This window comes from Adiantum capillus-veneris, chromosome 30, assembly GCF_014529385.1.
Source record: "Adiantum capillus-veneris isolate H3 chromosome 30, ASM1452938v2, whole genome shotgun sequence".
Lineage (NCBI taxonomy): Eukaryota > Viridiplantae > Streptophyta > Polypodiopsida > Polypodiales > Pteridaceae > Adiantum > Adiantum capillus-veneris.
In genome coordinates, this window is record NC_140960.1 from 79,391,939 (window position 1) to 79,409,108 (window position 17,170).

Below are 17,170 nucleotides of genomic sequence, written 5' to 3' on the forward strand. Positions count from 1 at the left end.
ACAACTAACAAGTGTCTTGAAAGAAATTTCGCACCTTCCTCACACTTTATTGAGAGGATTGAAGATGATAATGACATTAAGTGCATAACATGGAGATAGATGTCAACATTGCTAAAACTTTTGAAGATTGTTTGAGGACAGATCAAACGGGCATCCATCTGGCCAGACATGTAGCCGGACACCACATTTATAGTTTATTGTTTCGCCAAGCTAGTGTAGTAATACTCTCTCTAAATCCTAATTCCAGAGTAGTAGTCAATTCCCTGAGTTGTAATTCTCTCAATGACAATTGTAAAGGTACATGTGAACCAGCCACTTGCCATTTAGAAAGCCCTAGGTATAAAGTTCAATAATTGTAATGTGAAAGGAGACTTATCTTTAGAAGAAGTGAGAGCTCAAAAAACATACACTCAAGCTACGAGCTGCTCCAAACTTGTAATCATCGCAGCTAATGATTTGGTAATCCGTTTTCAATTCAAAAACTTGCATTGTGTTCCTCTCTCTTTGCTCTTTTATTCAAGTGTAAGCATTGTCAGTTTTGCTGTGGTTTGTGACTAAGCGTCTGTGAGCTATAATTGCAAATTTGAGTGCTTAAATCGCTGTTTTTAGTCGTTTTGACCATAGGAGAGTGTTCTTAGACCATATGACGACAGTTCTGGATAGTTCTATTGTAGTTTTCATGACCTTTTTCATGATGGATTGTGATTTTGGTACCTTGTCGGATTGCGACCAGACTTGCTAGGATAGTGCCCCTAGGTGTCTTAGAACTCCTCCTAAAGTTTCATTGCATTTCAAGTCCGTTTGAGTGCCGAAATGGAGTGATGACCTATAACTGTGAGAAAGGACATAGGCAAATTTTCCTGATCATTGAGTGTTGGTTTGCTTATCGAGCGAGTGTGTTTACTTGTTAAGGTACACTTCGTGAGATTGACAATCTCATAGAGTCTCCGTGCCCCATCCGAGTCACTTTCCCTGAGTATTGATATTATGTTAGTGCCAAAAAGCTATGTTGCAGACGTCTGTCGTGGCGACCCGCTAACATTGGCGCCACTGCCGGGGATATGATCCTTAGATGGTGAGTGACCTAGTGTGTATTTAGAGCATTCTTTTTCTAAGATTTGTCTCTCCATTCCATTTACACCTTAGCAGTGAAGCAGCTAGACACGGGGTTTAGTGCTTGATAGAGTTTAGAAGTCGAGGACTTGCTAGATCTAATCTTGAGAAGTAAAGAGGGTTGAGAGTGAGATAGCCAAAGCATTTCATTCTTCGATTTTCTCTATGCTTTCGGAGTGCTGTATCGTTTTTCGTTTCGACTTTATTTTGTACCATTTTATTTGTTTTTGTTTCATGTTTCATTTCAGTACTTAGGAGTAGGGTAAGTAGAAACTACCACCATCAAATTTGGGCTAAAAGATTGAGGGAAAAAAGGGTGAAAACCATATTCTGGCCAAAATGACCATAACTCTGAAATTCTGAAAATTTGATGGTAGAGACCTCAAAAGTGATCCAAATTCAAAAATTTGTGGATCAAGGGCATCATCAGACTCTCTAGAAGCAATTTGAGAAGTTTGGCCAGATTCTGTGGAGGAACATAAATCGCGATCCATGTACCCAAAGAAACCATTTTTGGTGAAAAGTGACCAATTACAGTGTACATCATTGGGAAACTGCTCTGATCAAGTTTGCTTGAAAGAAAAACTCAAAAATCACATCAGAATTGGCTGTTAGGGCAAAAACAGCAAAACAGGCATTTCAGACGCAAAATTGGACAAATCTTGAGATTTTGGGATCCAAATTCAAAAAGGGGTGAGATTTGGCTTCTACAGGGCATAAAGAACCAACAGAACAAAATTCATGAAAAAATGCTGCCAAACATGGATCGCAATCCATGTACCTTTTTGACATTTGGGGCTAATATTTGACAAGTACATTCCTGATATCATTTGGAACAACTTTGCCAAAAGGGACTACAGCAAAAAATTGAAAAAAGTTGATCAAAATAGCCAAATACAGAAACTAGTCAAAAACCGCAGGGCAGACAGAAAAACTCACTTTTGACTAGGAAAAAGTTGGCCAAATTCAAAAAGATTTGGGGAAGAGTATCACGATAACATGGACTACAAGCTGACCAAGTTTCATGTCAAAATTGGTCAAACATGGATCACGATCCATGTACCTCATGAAAAAAATTTGAATTTTTTTTTACTGAGATTTGAGCAGTAGGTAGCCGGTACCATTTGGAACAAGTTTCCCAAAAGAACCATACGCAAAAAAGTTGTAAAAAGTGGTCAAAAGAGCAAAAAACAGAGCATTGTCAAAGTTGCCACAATAGACTGTAGAAGTCAGTTTTGGTTGGGCAAAACTGATCCAAATCCAAAAAATTTTGTGGAGCAAGCTACAAACATCACAAGCTATTAGCACACCAAAATTTCAGATCCAAAAGTGGTGGAACATGGTTCGCGATCCATGTACCTCTGAGAAATTTTTGGAAAAAAACTTTTCAAGCATGTAGCAGAGACCATTGTGAACAAAAGTCCCCAAAAAATGTTTGTTAAAAAAGTTCAAAAACTGGGTGAAAAGAGCCAAAAGTTGTTCAAGGTGAAAACCCTAAAACAGACCTAGGGATTGACTTTTGGCTGACCTAAACAAGTCCAAATCATACAAAAACCACATAGCTAGCATCAGAAGACCAAGGGGAAGCTGTGTGCCAAGTTTCAGTGCAATCTGGCACATAGGTACATGGATCACGATCCATGTTCCTTTGTCACAGATTGATACCAAACTTGCACCATAACTAGAGGACATCACAAGGAATCTAGTGGTCTTTTCAAAAGTGAAATTGAATATCAAAAACCTGTCCAAAAGCCCAGAACTGCAAAGTACTCTGTGCAAGTGCCAGAACTGACCTAACTTTCAATCCAGAGCTCCATTTTCAAAAAATTGATACCATAGGACCTACTAATCATGCTGAATCTGATGGTACCAAAAGAAGTCAAATTGGGCTCCAAACATGGATCGCGATCGATGTACCCATAGTGACAGCTTGACCTGAAACTTTCCAAATCAGTAGTGCTTACACAAGAAAACATATCCCCAAGACCAATTTTGGAAAAAATTGAGCAAATTTGGGTCAAAAGGGAGCAAAACAGGTGACATACCAAAAACCATTGTGCAGACCTAGTGCTGGCGATTTGACCTATCAAACCAAGTCCAAATCCAAAAAGATTTGAGATTTAGCTTGTGGACATAATCAGGAACAAGATGCCAAGAGATCAAGTCCAGATGTGGTTGAACATGGATCGCGATACCTCAACCTGAGAATTTGCTAAAAATTGGTATATAGCATGCACATGACCTTGTCTACACACTATAAAATTTGGAGAAAAAAATTTGACAGGGAACATGGATCCCGATCCATGTACCTCTCAACATAGTGGGGGTATCTGACTTGGTGATCTTGTAGACATACTTGAGTATATCCCAAATCTCAAGTTTGAGCTAAAAATACCTTCTAAAGACCAAGATACAAGCCAAAGTTCCTGTTTTTTGGTCGTGTGACTGTTTTGAGTGTTGTTTTCAAGTGCAGTTCACCAAAATTGCTCTAACTTTTGATAGACAACTCCAAATTGAGTCAGGTATAGCTAGGAAGAAAGCTTGCATTTTTCTAGGTTTCCTAAATCCAAACTTTTAGGGTATCCCAAGACCAGTTTCCAGAGACCAAAAGTCACAAATTCTTGACTTTTGAGAGACCTGATCAAGGGCAACAAGGGATAAGTTGCACTTAGCCAAAGTGGGATTGTCATGGACTATCTTGAGACTTTTGAGAGAGCCTTAACCATCCACCACCAGGGTTCTCTACTCCACTCAGAGACATGAAAAACACTGCAATGCCGACAACAGAGGGACTGGGATAATACCTAGAGGAGAAGCATTCACTGATCAACAAACAAAACATGAGATTCATCAGGGCCAATGAATCCATGAGAGTGCTCAAAGATTATGCCCATGATGGCTTATATAGATTCACAAACGGGGAGCCATACATCTTCTACAGGTGTGTAGAACCCAATGCTAGAGAGTTGACCACCCATAAGAACCTCTATGCATTTACATATACAGATGACCACGGAGTGCAAGTTTTAATGGTAGATAAGTATGGACGTGAGTACAAACTTGTCGATCCAATTGGCTTAGAACGATACACATACAAGGGTACTCCGGTATCTACTTACTTTCAGCCAGAAATGATGCCAGAGTACACTTCAGAGAGGATTCCACCGGGATTCTCTCCACGATGAGAGGAGAGAGCAAGAGACGTCTTTCCAAGAGACCACAAATTGGTTAGATGAGTGACTGAGCCACAACGATTAAGACAATATCAAGTGGCTCAATGTGTCAAGACAAAATATGATGGGTCGAAGGACCCATATGCTCATGTCTCACTCTTCAAACAAATTTTGAGAGCTAAACAGATTGCAGATTTTCATACTCAATATGAGGGATTTGGGTTAACATTGGAAGGAACAGCCTTGACTTGGTTCCGGTCATTGAATAGGGACGATTTTCCAAACATAGCACAACTCTTACAAGAGTTTGTAGAGGAATTCTAAAAAGGGGAATCAAACATAATACAGTGTCCCAAATCTAAGCTTTCAAACAAAAAGCAAATGAAAGAGTGAAGGAAGCTTTGCTTCGATTCAAACAATACATTGATAGATGTCCTGTGAGAGCGCTACCGCAAGATGAGAGATTATCAGTTCTCTTCATAGAGGGCTTGAGGAATGAAACTCTCAAAAAGGACCTACATCTAAAAGGATGCACGACATTTGAGCAAGTCGCTAGAGAAGCTCTATATCTAGTTGACAATTGCAAGGCCTACGGAGAGGTGACTGAAGATACAGATAACACGACTAGTAGTGCCTCTTCTCCAAAGACCAAATCAACAACAAAAAGAGATGTTCAAACTCCTTGGGAACCAATTATTGATCAAGTGGTCGAGGGAGTGATTAGAAGAATAAACCAAGGCTACATACAGAACCCGATTGTACGACAGCCTCAATTGAGGATATGTAATACTTGTGGAGGGGATCATCCCACTCCATGGTGTAACACTCAGCCAAAGCCACAACGTGTGCTAGGGCAATAACCACCACTTTTGAATGATGGGAGAGTGATGATCAACTACACTCAGCCAACGTATATGCCGCAACCCATGAGAAACCTGTACTCCATGGATGCAAATACACTCATGTTCATAGCCAATCATCAAGAGTATGGTTCAAAGAACATCCTCACAAGGCAAAAACAAGAAGGTCCATGCTATGAGTGTGGAGGTGATCATTGGGCACAAGTTTGTCCAAACAAGGGTCCACAAATTGAATTATTTGTATTCTGTGAACGTTGTGGTATAGACCATCTACGTCAACACTGTGCTAAAACTCCATACTACAATGGGAAAGCAACAATGAATGTTGTAGGCGTGATGCCTTCTTCAAGCGGATCCGAGGTAGAACCTGCAATTCCTTTAAATGTGATGACTCAAACTCAAGCTCAAGAAGCTGCCAAAAACTAACCGGCTGAAAAAGCCACATTGCCTGTGCAAACAGAATTTGAGAACACATCGGTGAGAACCTTAGGAAGAAGATCATGGAAAGGCACACAAAACAAAATGAAATTGAAGAGGCTGAAGGAGAAAGTGGCTTTGGAAACTAAACAGAATCAAACAAGAGAGCAGCTTAGACAAGAGCAAGAAAGGAAAGAAACGCAAAGGGACCTAAAGAGTTGTGTGCGTATGTCGCACGTGTCAATGCAAGGAACGACAAGCCCGGTACCTGACTCTACCAAATAAATAATACAGCGTCCGTCGTAGGTGATAGGAATGTGCGTGAGGGTTAACATTCCCCCCTTCTTGATGTATATTCCATCCTTGGAAGCTATTGAGTTGAAGCTCGTTCGTCGAGGTGGAAGAGCTTTTGAGATGAATGTCCTTAGCCTCCTTCAATCACTACAAAATCAAACAACATTGGCACAGTAATTGCATTCTCATAAGCAATTGAAAAGCATATGTAGTTTTAGGCAGACAATTTGATTGGTAACAGAATTTTAAACCATTTGTCACCAATAAACATTAAATTGCAATATAATCAAACGCATAAAAAGCTGTAAAGGTAAAAAATTAAACAAGTCTGGGGTCGCTAATTTTAACGATCGAAAGGCACTAAAGATCGACTATTAATACCATGGGTAAGCTTTTCAATTTTCTCTGGTCAATTAAGTTGTTTAATCGCGAGAGCCAAGTATTTCATGTTCGAGGGCTTACTAGAGGCTATACCTAGAAGACCTTGTAGTTAAGCTACGATAAAAGGAATTTCTCATGAAATCATCACCTGACTGATTACTTTTTCTTTGACCCCCCAAGTCTTTTCACAGTGATTCAATTTTGATGTGTGTGCTTATTTTGTATGCCTTGGGTTTTTTGCTTTTCAAGGAAAAGCGCCCACATTGGGAACCTCTAGGGCTCTAGTACCATAGGCAATACATGTGAGTGGAGTACCAAATCAAGCTGAGGTTTCTCTTCCAGCTTAAGATTTTACATTGTGGCACTTTGAGTTTTTGTTTGTTCGTTTTCAACATTTTAATTTTGTAACTTTGGGGGGTCATATAACACTGTCACCCTCCCCAAGCTCATCACACTAGTAAACTCCCTTTATAATACTTAAGCTAAAGGTCAATAGGGACTAAGCCCACTAGAAATCCCTAGTACATTTCACACAATGCTTCCTAAATCGGATTAAGAACCTAAGTCACCATTGATTATTAGGAAGGCATTCCCCATGATATTAAGAGAAAATTTCGCCTAGCTTGGTCAAACTAGCTTAGTTAGACTACTTGATTTTTAAACCTAGATAAGTGATTATGACAAAAAATTACATTGAATTTAATGTTTGATACTAAGCAAATGCACTGAATATTATGTACCAATCACAATTAAAGCAGACAAACATGGATGCAAAAAAGATAAGGGGCAATGCTAATGGACAAGAAACACCTGTTTGTGTTGATGATCGCACTTGATTTGAAGTGTGAACAAGAGAAATATTCCATGAAGGTCCAAATCCTAACCACAGCAACACGTTCCTGTACACACTAGGAAACACAAAGAATACCTCTAGGAGGCACATCAGTGGGAAGAAGAACTTTGCTAATTACTAAACTCTAAAATAGAAACACTCCTATCGTACTAATCCTACATTCCCTCCATCACTCGAGTGATGAGGATCAAAGGTGTTTGATGAAATAGGCTTCTATTTCAGTGTAGCGGATGTAAATGTGCAGATCTAGGTCAATGTTTTGACTTTTATTGTGCATACTCGTTTGCTAATTGCTTTTGCTCTTTATTATTTTTGTTTTTGAGTATAAGGCTTTATATATACATTTCCTAAGATTGGGAGATTGAGAGGTCAGGGAGGAAGGTTGAGAGGGAAATAATTCAATAGGCTGACGTGAACGAAGACTTCCCCCCTTCCTAGGGCAGGTCATACTGTTTGAAATGTGCTCGTCACCCTTTGAAACCAATTGTTCCAGTTGGTAATAGGTGTGGATTTTTGCCAGTATTTTTCACTTACCTTAGGTGCCTTGTCGAGTTGCAAGGGTGGTAAGGTACTCTCCCAGGATCGAACTTGAAGTGGTTCATTAGGTGATTCTTGAACACTGGGAGGTGTGGATTCGTTTGTAGCTTTATGGAGGTTCACTATTGTAGGTGGAGGCTATGGAGAAGCTTTTACCTCTATGGATGCATTACATGAGCAGCTAGAAGCTTCATGGGACTCCCCCTTCCTGAGCTAGGTGGAACAGATCGTTCTTTCTTTGGTACCCAAACTAGCTCTGGAGCGGGCGTGTAGCATTCTGTGATTTTTTTCTTTCCACGATCATCAATTCGTTTTGGAGCTACAAGATTGGGCGTACATGGGTCATGTGATAGGTAAGTACACAATCTACGTTTTGGCACCCAGATTTGATCATTTCCTTGATAGTAGCCTTGGGCTTCCAATAGTCGTTTAGGAATCCAATGCCACATTTCCTTACATTTCTTGGAGCAAGTGGACGTTTCTTACAAGGCTTTTGTTTTTAAGCACCAGCTATGGTCGCTAAAGAAGATTTAGGAACCCACTTGTATGTTTTCTTTGTTATATGAGGATGAGTCTTGTCAGAAGCTATATTCTCTTATGCAGGTTATTGTGTTCTCCTAGAGAATCGCATATTTGTTCAAACACTTCTATATGCTTTCTCACATCCCCGTCTCCACTAAATTTTTGTGTGAGCTTGGCTATTTATACTACCTTACTTCTAGGCTCTCTATCAGGCATGTTACGCATATTTTCAGCAATAGATCGACCAATAGCTTGAGCAAATGTTGCCAAGTCACCTAAGTGAGCAGACACCATGGGCGAAGGCACTCCAGAGACTTTATGTGGAGTAGGTATTGGCATTGGTCTTGGCGCATAAGAAGCCCTTGGGTTCCACGTTTGGTACGGTGTTGTGCCATACGGTGGGCCAAAGTTCATATGTGTGGCTCTAGGCATAGCAAACGTCAGATGTGACATGCTAATGCTAGCCGGTATAGTCCCAACGAAATAAGAACTTGGGTGTTGTGGTTGTGGAGCATAGGTAGTTGAAACCCTGGGAGGAGTAGGGACTACATGAGTACGAGGACCCATGGGTGCATACGATTGGTACACACTTGTAGGTACTGTTGCAGGCATTGAGATACCATGTAGTAGTGCTTTACTAACAAATGAGGTCCATGGCGTATTTCTCGGCATGCCCATCATTGGGGTAGGCATGGTAGCCGTGGTGTCATCAAGGGAAAGATGAGCTAGACTTGGAAAGGTAAAGCTATCACTTGTGGGCTCAGATTGCACCGAGACCCTGGCGAAACAACATATGGGGGATCCATCGGACTTACCGAGGGAGTCTCCATTTGCGATAAGGTCGGTTGTTTAGCCTTCCCTGTATCCGAGAATCGCATGAGACCCGTTGAAGGCATGCTGATCCCCTTGTTCTGTCTCTCTAACTCAATGACCCTATGGATGACCTCACAAACTCTTTGTTGTTGATCCTCCACACTAGTAGCACCCATTGTGGATTGTAGGACATCTAACCAACCCACGTGATAGGTGTGACCTGTGTATAGGTCAATCAGAGTTTTCGTTTGTAGTTCATACTCACAGTTCTCATTTAAGAACGCTCCATCTAGGATTGAGGTGCTAGGGGTGTCCTTTGAACTAGATGCAATGTGGCTTTCTAGGGGTTGACCCTTAGCGGTTTCTAAGTCAGGAGCACTCGATTGATCTCTTAACAAGGATATCGACATAGGGGATTTCGCTTTTAACTCTCTTCGTTGCTCCGCCTTGCGTAAGCTCTCGACTTCCTTTTCCCTAGCCGCAATGATATATCGCTCAACCTCTTGCACTTCGGCAAGCATTCTACCAGCGGGTAATATGACCTCGGAGGGGAATAGCTCTGAAGAGTCAGGAGGTGCAGTGAATGAAGTATTCACATGCACATTCTCTAAGGACATGTCTACGTTGGTCATGAATGGAGAATTTACTTCCCCACCCCCTCATTTACATCACTAGCTCCATGTTCGGAGCGAGTGGCTCTACTAAAGGTTTCCTTCAAGCGGCTAAGCACGCTCGGCCCGGATCGTGGGCCCATGGCATGCATGTCTTGGCTTGAGCTATCGGGATTAGGCATTGGGAAACCCTCCATGACATCGTAGTCAGAGGAAGAGTCACTAACCGCTATGTTCGGGTCTTGGTTTGTACTACCTTGGGTCCCCGCCGAGGGCCCGGAGCCTAAGGTAGGTGGATAATGAGAACTCACGTAAGTCGAAATTCTCTCTAGTTGCTCCGTCTCTAGCACACGACCAGAGCGCAGATGCATGTGCCTTTGGCACCCTTTAAGCGTCGGGGAATAACCTCGAAGGTTAACCGCTTACTTTTTTAGGTATCCGTTTCCACTTGTTTTTTTAATGTTTTTAATATTTTTTAAAAATGTTTTTTAATGATAGGTTATTTGATTAAAGTGTGTGATAGCTCAAAACAAGCGTATCACTCAGAGGGTCGTGGTGTGCTTTACAGCACAACGTTTGGTCACCTGAAGCTCCGTTGGTCCTCAAAAAAGTGATTTTTAGCTACGTGTGAGGCTAAAATACGTAATTTCAAAGGGCGACTGAGGCCTGAGCCTGAGCGTGAGCTTGGGCTTGGGTCTGGAAAATATTCCCGATCCCGGTCCTTTAATTTTTATTTTTTTTTGGATAAGGTCGCTGGGGCTTGCGCGAGAGCACACACACACTCTACCTACCTACTTACAACTAATACACCTACTGCTACACACTAACACACTTCATTAGCTCTCACAGATCTACTTCCTACTTATTGTACTTTGCATTACACAGAACTAACAACCTTAATACTAAGATCTTATCACAGAGAAAAAAAACAGTACCTTTGAAAACTCCATTAACAAAGAAATACATAGTAGCAACACAAAATCCTTCTTCTCAACACACACACCCTCCTTCCTTACCTTTCCTACAATTGAAATTGCACCACAAAAGAAGCACAGAGTGCCATTGAAGCTTAGTGTATGGCATTCCCCGGCAACGGCGCCAAAAATGTGCGCGTATGTCGCAAGTGTCAATGCAAGGAACTTGCCAATACACTGTGTGCGAGCCACAAATGGCTCCAAGCATACAACAAGCCTAAACTAGTAAGCTCAAAGATGGCGATGGTGTGTCACTCACCGCTCTACGCTTGCTGTCGTGGAGGATTCCTCGTGCCGAAGAAGAGGGAGACGCCTCTACACCATGCTCAACCGCCTCACCGCCGTCGCAATGCTCGATCTCACTCTCTCTCTGTCTCTCTCTTACACATACATACACACACACACACAAGGAGATGAAGAAGAAGAAGATGGAGATGGAGCAAGAGCACTCTTTAATTGCACAAATGAGAGAATGAGTGAATTTTAGGTTTAGTCGACTTTTATATGAGCTCGCCCCATTCACACTTGGGCACCCATGCTTAGCCAACTAATCCCTTGAATGTTCCAGTTAGAGTGCACCTCTCATCGGTGATCACTCTTACCCTTTTCCTATTGGACCGACAAGCTCGGTACTTGACTCTACCAAATAAATAATGCAGCATCCGTCGTAGGTGATAGGAATGTGCGTGAGGGTTAACAAGAGTCAAAGACTAACTCAGGAGGTTCAGTCTTGGTCGACAAAGTGAATGAACCTTTGGATGCAATCTTGAAAGCTTATGAAGCTAGGCTAAAACCCAACCAAATCCAAGAGGATAGATGGCTAACGTACCCTCATCCAGGGTATGAAAAAGAGAGGTTGAAAATGTGCAAGGAGCACATCTAGAAGGCCCAAGTTCCTATGGAACCACATGTTCCAGATGCTCCCAAAATGGAGGTGCTAATCCATGAAAAAATCCAGGAATTGAAAAGTCATGGTATTGTAAACAAAGACCACGAAGAGCCAAAATTTGAGGCACCTTTAGATACAAGGGAATGTTAGGAAATAAGACGTAGCTAAATAGATAATTGAGTAGATAACTTAATGGAGAGAGACAGATTTATATACACGAGATTATAGAGTAGAGAGAGAGAGTACACACGATATACGTGGTTCACCCAATGTGGGCTACGTCCACGGGAAAGCAGCCACTCAATGGCTTTAGTACTTCAAAACAAGAAGTAGTTTACAAAGGGATTATACCCTTAATGGAGCTCCCGCCTTGCTTCACTCTCACCACCTCACACTCACCTTGTTGCATCAACTTCACACTATAAAATGTGTGTAGAAATGGCCTCCTTTTATAGGCCAAAAGGGTTGCCCTCTCTTATGAGAGACAGCCATGTGTAGCCACCCTTGTGCGAATAAGTCCAAATCGGACCCTCCAATCCGCCCATGTGTGGCCGCCCTTGAGAAGACAAGTCCGCTTTTAAATTCGGCCACCGGCCATTGAATTTGGCCACCGACCACCGGCCATTGACTTCCGACCACCGCCCATCGGCCATTGACTACCGGCCACCAGCCAACCGACCGGTTGTTTTCCGACCACTTTCCGGCCGCCGTCCGGCCATAATATTCCGGCGAAAAAGAATATTTCGGCAAAAAAAGTCTCAGGGGCCTCCGCCCCCGAGGCCTTTAAAGTTGCCCCTGATTCTTGTCCGTGAAAATTTTCGTTTTCGGTGAGTGATTTTCCTTCACGCACAATGGCTTCTCCTCATAATGGGGGCCTCACAAATGTGCGCTTTTACCACAAAAAATTACAAGGGTAAATTAGGCTCCATACTTAACAATCTCCCACTTGGACACTTATCTCCAAACCAAACCTGTGACTGCTTTCCATTCTGGCTTCTTATCCTTGAATGCCGATTGAAGATGAGCAAAAGCTCAACTTCTCCTTGTTGACCACCTTTGTAAACATGTCTGCAGGATTTTCACCTGTATGCACCTTTCCTAGCTTTAGTTGTCCCTCTTCCAAAAGGGTGCGTATGAAGTGATATCTCACCTCAATGTGCTTTGTCCTTGAATGAAAGGCTGAGTTCTTCGCAAGATGGATAGCGCTTTGGCTATCACTGTACAAGACACAATTGTCTTGTTTGAATCCAAGCTCTTCTAAGAATCTGTGAAGCCACTGAATTTCTTTGCTTGCCTCCATCATTGCTCCATACTCTGCTTCCATGGTAGAAAGTGAAACCACTTTCTGCAGCTTTGAAGCCCAACTTACTGCTGTGCCTCCAACCGTGAACACATAGCCAGTAGTGCTCCTTCGAGTATCTTTGTCACCTGCCATATCTGCATCAGCATACCCTTCTAGAAAAATATCATTTCCTCCAAAATACAAAGCATTTGTTGTTGTCCCTTTTAGATACCTAAGTATCCACTTTACAGCTTGCCAATGCTCTTTACCTGGGTTGTCCATGAACCTACTCACAACTCCCATTGCATGTGCAATGTCTGGCCTTGTCCAGACCATAGCATACATTAGAGAACCTACCGCTGCAGCATATGGAACTTTAGACATATAGGCTATCTCCTCTTGTGTCTTTGGACACATATCCTTCGTTAGTTTAAAATGACCAGCCAAAGGTGTAGAAACTGGTTTTGCATTTTGCATTGCAAACCATTCTAGTACCTTCTTGATGTAATCTTCTTGAGATAGCTTTATTGTCTTCTTCGTCCTGTCCCTTGATATTTTCATACCAAGTATCCTCTTTGCAGCACCTAAATCTTTCATTGAAAAAGATTTGGACAGCTCCTCTTTTAGGTCTTTGATGTCCTGCATGTTAGCACTTTCAATCAACATGTCATCAACATACAACATTAGGATGATGAATTTCCCATCTCCCAAATTCTCCGTGTAGACGCAGTGATCCGAGTTGCATCTTGTGAATCCGTGATCCAACATCCATCGATCAAACTTCAAGTACCATTGTCTTGATGCTTGCTTTAAACCATACAAGCTCTTCTTTAATCTGCAAACCATTTTCTCCTTACCTTTTACTTCATACCCCTTTGGTTGAAGCATGTAGATTTCCTCCTCTAAGTCACCGTGAGGGAATGCCGTATTTACATCCATTTGCTCGAGATTTAGATCATGAGCAGCCACAAGGCTTAAGACAAGCCTAATTGAGTTCATTTTTACAACAGGAGAAAATATTTCATTGAAGTCAATACTTTTCTTTTGAGAAAAACCTTTTACCACAAGCCTAGACTTGTACTTTTTCTTCCCACCTTCTTCTTTCTTTAGCTTGTACACCCATTTGTTTTGAAGTGCCCGCTTACCTTTAGGCAACTCAACCAACTCCCATGTTTGGTTGCGATGTAGTGAGTCCATCTCCACTTGCATGCTCTTCGTCCATTCTTCTTTGGATTCATGTTGCATAGCTTCTTCATATGATTCCGGCTCTCTAGAATCTGAGATCAAGAGATGGTTGAAGGAAGGAACAAACCTTTCTGGAGGTCTACTTGCTCTTGTAGATCTTCGGGGAATAGGTTGAGGCTCCTCATTTGGTTGACATTGTTGCACATTGTCACCGTTTGTAGTCCTTGAGTCTTCACCGTCCTCAAGCTCCATGTACTCATCACCTGTTTCTTTTGTTTGTTTTCTTTCCAAGTAATCTTTGTACATATTTTGTTCGTTAAAAATTACATCCCTACTCCTTAAGATTTTACCATCTTCAGGATTCCATAGGCGATACCCAAAGTCTCCTTCTCCATAGCCAATGAAGAAACACTTTTTGGACTTTGCATCTAACTTTGATCTTAGGCTTCTATCTATGTGCATGAAAGCCTCACACCCAAACACTTTGAGAAATGCATAATTCACCGGTTTACCTGTCCATGCCTCTTCTGGAACTCCCCCATCCAATGCCGTTGAGGGTGACCGATTGATTAAGTACACAGACGTATTTACAGCTTCCGCCCAAAGCTCAAGCGATAGGCCTGCATGTAGCCGCATGCTCCGTGCTCGTTCCATGATTGTCCTGTTCATCCTTTCCGAAATCCCATTTTGTTGAGGTGTCCTTGGGGTTGTCCTTTGCCTCCGAATGCCATTGCTAGCACAAAAGCTTTCAAAAGCTTGGCTGCAATATTCGCCTCCATTGTCGGATCTGAGGCATTTAACCTTGGTACCTGTTTCATTCTCCACAAAGGCTTTCCACCTTTGAGATATGGAAAATACATCGGATTTATTCTTCATGACATAAACCCATGTTTTTCTAGTCGCATCGTCTATGAATGTTACATAGTACAATGAGCCACCAAGTGATGGTGTACTTGCAGGACCCCAAACATCAGAATGAACCAACTCAAGTTTTTTATTTTTTCTTTCATTTCCTGATTTTTTGAAATTTTACCCTCTTTTGTTTACCAGAAACACAATCTTCACAGAACTCTAAGTCCACTTCTTTCAAACCTGGTAGAAGCTTCTTTGTTTGAAGGATTTGCATTTCTTTGGCACTCATATGCCCAAGTCGGTAGTGCCACACCGCACTGTCAACTTCTGTAGTTGCTGCACAAGCTGAAGGTTGCGTGCTAACAGTACACAAGTAAAGTGTACCGACTTTTTCTCCCTTGGCAACCACCAAAGATCCCTTTGAGATCTTCCACCGTTTGTTTCTGAATGCAATGTTGTGACCTTCATCGTCCAATTGTCCTATAGAGATCAAATTTTTGCGAAGAGAAGGAACATGCCTAACATCTTTAAGCTTCCATTCATTTCCGTTAGCAGTTTTGACAGAAACTGTACCTTTGCCGACAATCTCACAAGCTTCATCATCTCCCAAGTATACATACCCAAAATTACCTTTGGTGTAGTCTTGGAAATGTTGCTTGTGTGGTGTCGCATGGAATGAAGCCTCGGAATCTACTATCCAGGAATTAGACACATTGTCTAATGAGAGAATTAGAGCATCTTGCTCTACTTTACCTGCCACATTGGCCTCCGATGTTGGCTTGTTGTCTTGAGACTCTGTCTCCTTCTTCTTCTTGGACCAGCAATCCTTCTTGACGTGGCCCTTCTTGCCGCAGTTCCAACATTCAAGAACTAACTTTGTGCGTGACTTGCTCCGCCTTGAGCGATCACGACCCTTTTGGTTTTTGAACCTCTCCTTAAGCCTTCCTCTTGTTTCCACTGATAGTGCAACACTTGATGATTCTCCTGTGCTTCTCCTTCGCATTTCCTCGCTTAGGAGAACACCCACAACATCATCAAACTTAAGAGTATTTGTGCCAGAGATAGAATTACTTACAGCCATCACAAGGCTGTCCCAACTATCCGATAGAGATGATAGTATAAGGAGAGCTCGCACTTCATCATCGAAATTGATTTTCACTGATCGAAGTTGACTTATGTTTGTGTTAAAGTCATTTAGGTGTTCTGCAACTGAACCATTCTCTGCCATCTTTAGATTGAACAAGCGCTTCATAAGAAATACCTTATTGGATGCCGATGGTTTCTCGTAGAAGTCGTCAAGTGACTTCATCAAGTCCTCCGTGGTCTTCATCTCCGAAACATTGAAGTCCACCATTGACGCCAAGCTTAACCGGATTGTTCCCAGTGCCTTTCGATCAAGGACAATCCATGCTTTATCTGCCATTGTTGCGGGCTTCTTCGCAAGACCGCCTAGTGGCAAATAGAGGTCCTTCTGGTAGAGATAGTCTTCAATCTGCATCTTCCAATGTTGGTATTTTTTGCCGTTGAACTTCTCAATCTTGAGCTTCCCTTCCTCCGCCATAACTCCCACTCAATTCAAGGAATCCTTTCCTTGAGATAATTTAGATACGAGCAAACCTTGCTCTGATACCAGTTGTTAGGAAATAAGACGTAGCTAAATAGATAATTGAGTAGATTACTTAATGGAGAGAGACAGATTTATATACACGAGATTATAGAGTAGAGAGAGAGAGAGAGTACACATGATATATGTGGTTCACCCAATGTGGGCTACGTCCACGGGAAAGCAGCCACTCAATGGCTTTAGTACTTCAAAACAAGAAGTAGTTTACAAAGGGATTATACCCTTAATGGAGCTCCCGCCTTGATTCACTCTCACCACCTCACACTCACCTTGTTGCATCAACTTCACACTATAAAATGTGTGTAGAAATGGCCTCCTTTTATAGGCCAAAAGGGCTGCCCTATCTTATGAGAGACAGCCATGTGTAGCCGCCCTTGTGCGAATAAGTCCAAATCGGACCCTCCAATCCGCCCATGTGTGGCCGCCCTTGAGAAGACAAGTCCGCATTTGAATTCGGCCACCGGCCATTGAATTCGGCCAACGGCCTTTGGCCATTGACTTCCGACCACCGGCCATCGGCCATTGACTACCGGCCACCGGCCAACCGACGGGTTGTTTTCCGACCACTTTCCGGCCGCCGTCCGGCCATAATATTCCGGCGAAAAAAAAGTCTCAAGGGGCTCCGCCCCCGAGGCCTTTAAAGTTGCCCGTGATTCTTGTCCGTTGAAATTTTAGTTTCCGGTGAGTGATTTTCCTTCACGCACGATGGCTTCTCCTCATAATGGGGGCCTTACAAATGTGCGCTTTTACCACAGAAAATTACAAGGGTAAATCATGCTCCATACTTAAC